Here is a 7,490-nt window from a genome sequence, read left to right on the forward strand (position 1 = left end):
GGAAGAAGTGGGGTCTTAAATCTGAGGCAGTTGGTATCATATATGACCTCATCTTCACTCCAATTATCACATATGGTTGCAGCAGTTGGGGCTGGGCTGCCAAGAAGGTTCACCCCTGCAGAAAAGTAATTTTATCCCAGTGCAAGGCCTTAATCCTTATATCCGGGGCCTATAGAACAATCCCAAACAGTAGTCTTCATACTATTACCTGCAAGCCATCCATCACCAACGTTATTCGTGCCAGGTAAGAGCTTTGGAAGCTAAAGACTGGCCAAGACATCTGTACAGTCACCTGCAACATTCCTGCTGCCAACTTTGAGCAAAATGAATACCTTCTCCAACCTGACCTCACTCCTCCTTACATCAACAACCATATTAACACCCGTTCGCCTAATATCTCTGACATGGAAATCTATACAGATGGCTCTGGCCTTGCAAGCCTATGAGCTTTCAGCTCCCACCACCACCAGTGAGTAGTTCCTATGTGGCCCCCTCCTATTCCAGCTCCTTTGCCTCGGCCTTATTGTATATATTATACATATGTCAGCATAATTGTACTTGTAACGTTTTGTCTCGCTCTACTCTTCTAATATTTTATCCCCTGTTTTCCACCTGTATGTTACACGTCAACCATTTTATTATTGCAACTTTTGTTCTGTATTGTACACATAATTACTTGCATGTAACCTATTCTTTGATTATTAACATTCATTAACATTATTTTATTACTTTGTGTACTTGGTACACCTTGCGACAACGCTCATGCAATAATTAATTGTACTAATTGTATTAACTATTGTATGTCATCTCAATCTTAATATTATGTATGCATAATTGTAATTATCCCAATGTAACTTATGTGATGGTTCATATGTCTTAGTGTAATCATTTTATGATATGATCCTGTACTTTTAATTAATTAACTGTAACCTATGTATTATTCTAATCCTTGTTTGTAACCATGTTTTATTTTTTATCACTTGCGATCTCAGCGCATCTCTTTCGATTTGTAATATGAATTGAATTGTTTTATCGTGCATATTGTATTCAACCATAATCAATTTTACATTACTCTGTATTTACTAAAATATAACATTCGGTCATTTTGTCATCCAACTTCTTGTATTTATCCCGGTAGTGCCACGCGGAACCGGATATGTACAAATTTGGTACGTAATAAAGATATTGAATGGAAAAAACATGAATGAATTACAAACTGATTCGAATTATCTACTTTTTTGAAATTATTTTTCTTGTATGCATTAATTATATGCAACAAAAGAATAATTTTTTTCATATATTTTTAGATTTTTAGTGAATTTTGGAAAATTCATTACTTTTTTTCACTTTTTTAAATAAAATTTGTACTGCAATTTTTCACGTTTCTGCTGTAATTGGGAATGAAAAATTGAATTAAAATTAGGTTTAATGGAATTAGGCAACAGATTATTTCGGCTATATGTGAATAGGAGTATGGCTCCGAGCATGCCTTCCTGAAGGAAAATAGCATGTATTTTAGGTGATAAACATTTGAAAGTAAACGGCGAGCTCAGGTAGCTAGGTTGTTTACAAAGCGCGAACCACAGACTAACTACCAGTGGGCACAGGATTTATTTTGACTAAAGAAAACAATACTCGCATGTAATCTAACAATAAATGATCCTTAGTCCGCTTGTGGGATCACATTAAAAATTGAATTCTAAAAAACAGCATTTGATAATGAAAAAATGTGACAATTTTAGAATGCAATCTACAGAATTTAACGAGATGCTTGTTTTTCTCATAATATGACGAATAGTTAATGTTAAAAATACAAATATGCTATTTTTTATTTTTCATAAGTGAATAACTTTTATCCAGTTAATTGATATATTTATTTTTTCAATTACTGTAACACTTAAGAACCAGAGTTTGATGTACAAATATTACTGCAAATAATAGTAGATAATCCAATAGGGAATAAAAAATGTAAAATGTAAAAGAAATTAGCTAGCCCTACATCCCACAAGGTTTCTTTTCGAGATCGCACAAGGAAAGATTGTCTGTGTACTGCACGTACTCATCAAAAATTTAATTATTAGGTTTATATGTGTAAAATTCTTACAAATATTGCTAATATACTAAAATATAATAGAGAGTGTAAAATAACAACAAAAATAATCACTACAACCGTTTCAATTATGAATTACCCATAATTAATATTGTGTAATAATCTGTTATAATTCTCTTTGGAATGACAGTTCATCAAATATTACTATATACATGTTAGGCAGTTTTATAGACGCCAAAAATTTTGTTTATTTTAATATATGTTTTATTTTTTCACGTGTACTATGGTGTTTTGCTCCAGTATCCACCCCTTTTGGCTGAGTACTGTCACCATGTTTTACCCCTAATTTATAATTGCTATTATTTTTTATCTCACTACGATATTTGAAGATTTATATGCTGTACAAGTAATTAGAAATATGTAGACTGTGTAGCATTTTCTACATTTCCTTCACACATTTAATACCCGAATAGTGGAGAGCACTCCTTTTAAATCCTTCTAGTTAGTTATATTTTGGTAATGCGTATTTGGGATGTATTATGTAGAATTCTAAAAATGTTAACGTATATAAATATATATTCTTCTATTTTAGGGAAATTGTGAATTTATTGGCAGTTATTATGAAGTCGAAAACTTAGAAAAATGTACAACAAAGTTATCAGAACAGGAAACAACTGAAAAGTACATGGAGTTTGGAAATTTTCGTTACACTCAGAAAGAAATTGAAAACAATTATCATGACGTATTTGATGAAATACAAGAAACTAATGGTGAAAATGCAGTAAGAATTTTTTTTTTTCATATGTTGTTAAAATGATTATTATTATTTAAACGGAAAACGTCACCTGAAGATAGAGTTTAAAGCATCCTTGTTAATTAATAATACGTATATATATTTTTTTCATTTGTTTTTATTCTTACTAATATAACAGATGCAAATTATTTCCTGTAGATAACGAAATATAATAAAGTACAAGATGAACGAGTTGGAGTAGTAGGATTATCTGCATACAAAGCTTATTTCAATGCAGGAGCGGGTTTCTTCCTCAAGATGTTTATAATATTTATGTTAATTATATCGCAAATCGTTTTCAGTGCCAGCGATTATTGGTTAATTATATGGTATTATATTTACATATTTTAATTTCCTTAGTTTTATTCTTAGATTAATAATGTCATTTATATATTTTGCAGTCAAAACCAGTTTTTAGTTAGCACGCGTTTTAACCAGTTGAAACTAGTTTATATTGGATGTCTTTGTTACATCTAGAATTTCCTAGTTATAACTAGAATTTACTGCTGTTCAGTACATGTTTGGATTTTAGATAAAACTAGTTTTAACCTTGAACATTAGTTAGAACTAATTTTAGCTACATAAATATGCTTGAGGGAAATAAATAATGTGATGATTGAGATTAAAACATTTGTATTAAATAATACAAATGTTTTAATCCCAACTCTGTGTCATTAACATTAATTAAAGCGATACGAAATTAATCATACACAATAGGAACATTTTTGAAGAAAATTACAGAGCCATGTCGGCAATATTAACATTAAAGCAACATCAGTAATATTAATTAAAGTCATACAAAAATAATCCTTCAATGAAGGACATTAATATAACAGAGAGAGAAAGTAAGACAATTAGTCAAAAAATTATTCTCTCCCCCAAGATTTTTACATTTTGGACTTGGAATGCTGAAACATTGAGAAATCCAAAAGAAATTCAGAGGTTTTTACTTTCCTGACTGTTATGTATATGTTGCAGTCAAAATCAGTTTTTAGTTAGGACACTATGCACCTAATTGCATTAATCATATTTGCTTGTTATACGAGAGGCTTGATCAATTTCTCACAGTGAGCAGACAGAGACCTGCAAGTTGCTTCCAAGGTATGTTGTAGAATGGGTGTTTTTCCTCACGATCTGCTTAATTATATACCAAACATAATTCGTGAATTTTTAATTTTAAACACTGCCAGAAAATCTTAGCATTTGAAGTGTAAGCATATGACAAAATTTTGATTGGCGATGTTGCAAAATACTTACAGCAGTGCTTCACCATTTTGAATTGCTGATGCTGAAATGTCAGTGCACCAATGGGGTACCTAAGGCTAACCGACGAATGGCAGCTTTCCAGCACGATAGAAGACATATGCAGAGAAGCCACCCGTTGTCCCTGTAGGCCCCTGTAAAGTAGGCTATTCAAAGGTAAAGGTGCCATTTAGGAACCAATTTTGGCAAATTGAAAAAATCGAATGAAACTTTTTTTAAATAAAATAGACGTTTCCTTTTAAATAACAATGAAAGATGCTTTTATCTGAAGTCATTTTTTAATAATTCGTACGGCAAGTGGCTAATTCCCAACTCGATTATCTCTTGGGTAATTTACAATAAAATTGCATTGTTTCCTTACTTCATTAACATAGATCTGTTCCATTTTGTATCATGTTTTTGTATGTTTCTACTGAATTAGATCGACGATCGTTATGTTGCTTTTATTATGCTAATGGTTGCACTTAATTATTCAATCAAAGAGACAACTCTAACTCTCAAAGTAGATGAAAAACGTGAGATGATATTTGGGCAATGTTGTCTTTAGTTTTTCATTTTTTATTTAAAATTGTAATTAGAAAATATAACGTCTGCTGAGGTGGAGCTTTCGTGTGAAATGCTGAAATGTAGGGCATACAGAATTATGTCACATTAAAGGTGTTTTACCTAAAACTTGTGTGATTCACTTTCCTTGGGATAACAAGTCCTATTACACAAAAACGTCCATATCGACCAACAGATAATATGTGTTCAGGTACATTTTAGCATCGAGCAAAAGCATAAATTTTAACTGATAAGCTGATGTCTCACATTGCAACCACTTACACACTTGAAATTATCAATTACTAATTTATAGTAATTATCAGACTAATCATAGTATTTTTACATTTATTTTAATTTAATTATGAAGTAAATTTGTAGATTTAAAAAATATATATTTTATAATAAATTACAGTTTACAAGATGAAAAAAGATACACTCAAAATGCAGGAAAAACAGAAAACTTTACCTCAAAAATAGTGACTATTAACAACACCAAACATGAAAACTTTTATCAAACGCGTAAATTTAACTTTTATATCTATTTTGGACTGGTATTAGCAATATTATTAATGACAATCGCATCTGCCTCATTATTATACGAACTCTCTGTTGCTGCATCTATAAAACTTCACAACAATATGTTTCGTTGTATTATACGTACTCCAATTTCTTTTCTGGATAACAATCCCGTTGGTGAGTAAAAAATATTTTTATTAATTTAATTATTAAGTTAATAATTATTTAATTAAATTTACAAATTATATATATGCAATTTTCCAATAATACGTATAAGTTACAGTATGTAATATCCTATTCCTATTTTAAATTGAATACCTAGTAGCTGGAACATGATTTTAACGTAAATTTTTTGGGAAAGTTAACCTAAAGTTTCGAATTTTCTCAACATTTTAGGACAGGATTACATATGATTCAGCTTCAATTAACGTATGAATGTCTAATGTTCATGCACTATCTATGAAAGCTTAGGGCAGGAGACTTAAAATATCTGTTGTACATTTCTTAAAATTTAACTTAAATTTCAGGAAATTTGGCATATTTAGTAGTCTGCATTTCTTTGGTTTAATTGAGAGCGGATTAATCTTTTATATGCTGTTATGACTCAATGTCATAATCGCACTTGGACTGGCATAAGAATAAAGTATAGTACATTACAATAGTAAGAATGCTGGCACTTGACAAAATAAATAGCACAATTAGAACCCGACTTCGTATGCTTTCCTCTTATTAATGTTGTATGCATGTTAACAACATTGATATAATTTACAAACACCAGTAATTAAGTATGTTACTTTGATTGATTAATGTATAACGATAGATTACTATCTGTGTTTGCACATATACTCACATCACTTGAAAGAAAGAAATAAAAATTTACATATATATATCATTACAGAAATAATAATATACATTTATAAAGTAATATGTCTGTTATCTCTACTCATTTTTGTTTGACACTTCTTTTTTTTATGCCACACAGCACTAAGAGGTTCTTTGTCGTATTTTTCACAAGATAGATACTGATTCGGTGTATAGATATTCGGCTTGAGTTAATCGGAGAATTTTGTCCATACAATTCCTGATATGGTCGATCGATAATTATGTCACACTTCAACAGCTGTTTCATAAATCTTAAACAGTATCAGCCATTTGGCTCTTACTGACCATGCTACTAAATTCAAAGCTATTTATGTTTATAATAATAATTAATTAGATAAGTTTAATTAAGTTTATATTTGAAATATTCATATTTTTCAGGCAAAATCTTAAATCGATTTTCAAGAGATACAAGCGCGATGGATGACATTTTACCATTCGTTTTTCACGAAGTTGTCAGAGTAAGTTTAAATAAATAACTGATATTCTCAAATACTAAAACTGAGTTTTAAAATATGAACACACATGATTATGCTGTAAATGAAATAGTATAATTGTACAAACTCGATGATATAATGAAAATTGGTTACAGTTATGCAAACATTAGTACTCGTTTTTCAAATATTAGAATTTAATACAAAAGTTTGTAAATTGTTGTTTACAAAAACAAAATTTTTAATTTTTCCATAAGAACAATGTATGCAAATATCATTATAAACACATCGACATCTTTTATAATCAGGAATAAATTATTACAAATTGTCAAAAATTGGCATATCACTTTGTAGATTTCCTGAGTAATGTGAGCCCGCGGATTTTAAAGGAAATTTTAAAACTCATGTTAATCGAAATTAAAATTAATGTTAATCGTTTGTTTAAAAAAATATCCCCGATAGAAACAACGATGAATCAGATCTGATGTCATTGGTTGTAATAACAAGTTAGTGGGAAAGTCGACACTTAGCTGTCAAAAATGCTTGGTCATCGCCGACATTTGACGATCACGTAACCCCTTTCCCACAACAATAGTATAAAAAGTGAGAGCTACCAGAAGCTCGGGAATTCGCACTCGGAAGTTGTTTTTGGTATTTGTGTCCATCTTGGTCTCCTGTCCCCATCCTGAGCGAGAAGACATCAAGGAAGTCCAACGCTTCCATTAGGACTGTTATCGCCACATATAACTCTCCTCCAACATTAGAGATAATGGTTAATGTTACCTATGGTTCCAAAATGGCGGCTCGTCTCTGATTCCAGCAAGTAGAAGAAAGGAAACAGTGATGGCGCACGTTCTAACCTAACCTAACCTATTCTAATAAATTATTATATAATTATTACCAACAAAACTATTAGAATATGTTAGGTTAGGTTAGAACGTGCGTCCCCACTGTTTCCTTTCTTCTATTTGCTGGAATCAGAGACGAGCCGCCATTTTGGAATCATAGGTAA

General features: G+C 30.9%; 1 long non-coding RNA gene across 1 annotated transcript; it reads left to right on the top strand.

Moving 5' to 3' along the window:
* The first annotated feature begins 2,743 nt into the window (after positions 1–2,743).
* On the top strand, positions 2,744–5,170 carry LOC136972929 (uncharacterized). The gene is made up of 3 exons (XR_010880417.1): positions 2,744–2,831; positions 3,003–3,172; positions 5,062–5,170. It is a non-coding gene; the product is annotated as an uncharacterized lncRNA (long non-coding RNA).
* Positions 5,171–7,490: the final 2,320 nt, after the last annotated feature.

This window comes from Centruroides vittatus, unplaced genomic scaffold (assembly GCF_030686945.1).
Source record: "Centruroides vittatus isolate TY-2023 unplaced genomic scaffold, ASM3068694v2 contig_3065, whole genome shotgun sequence".
Lineage (NCBI taxonomy): Eukaryota > Metazoa > Arthropoda > Arachnida > Scorpiones > Buthidae > Centruroides > Centruroides vittatus.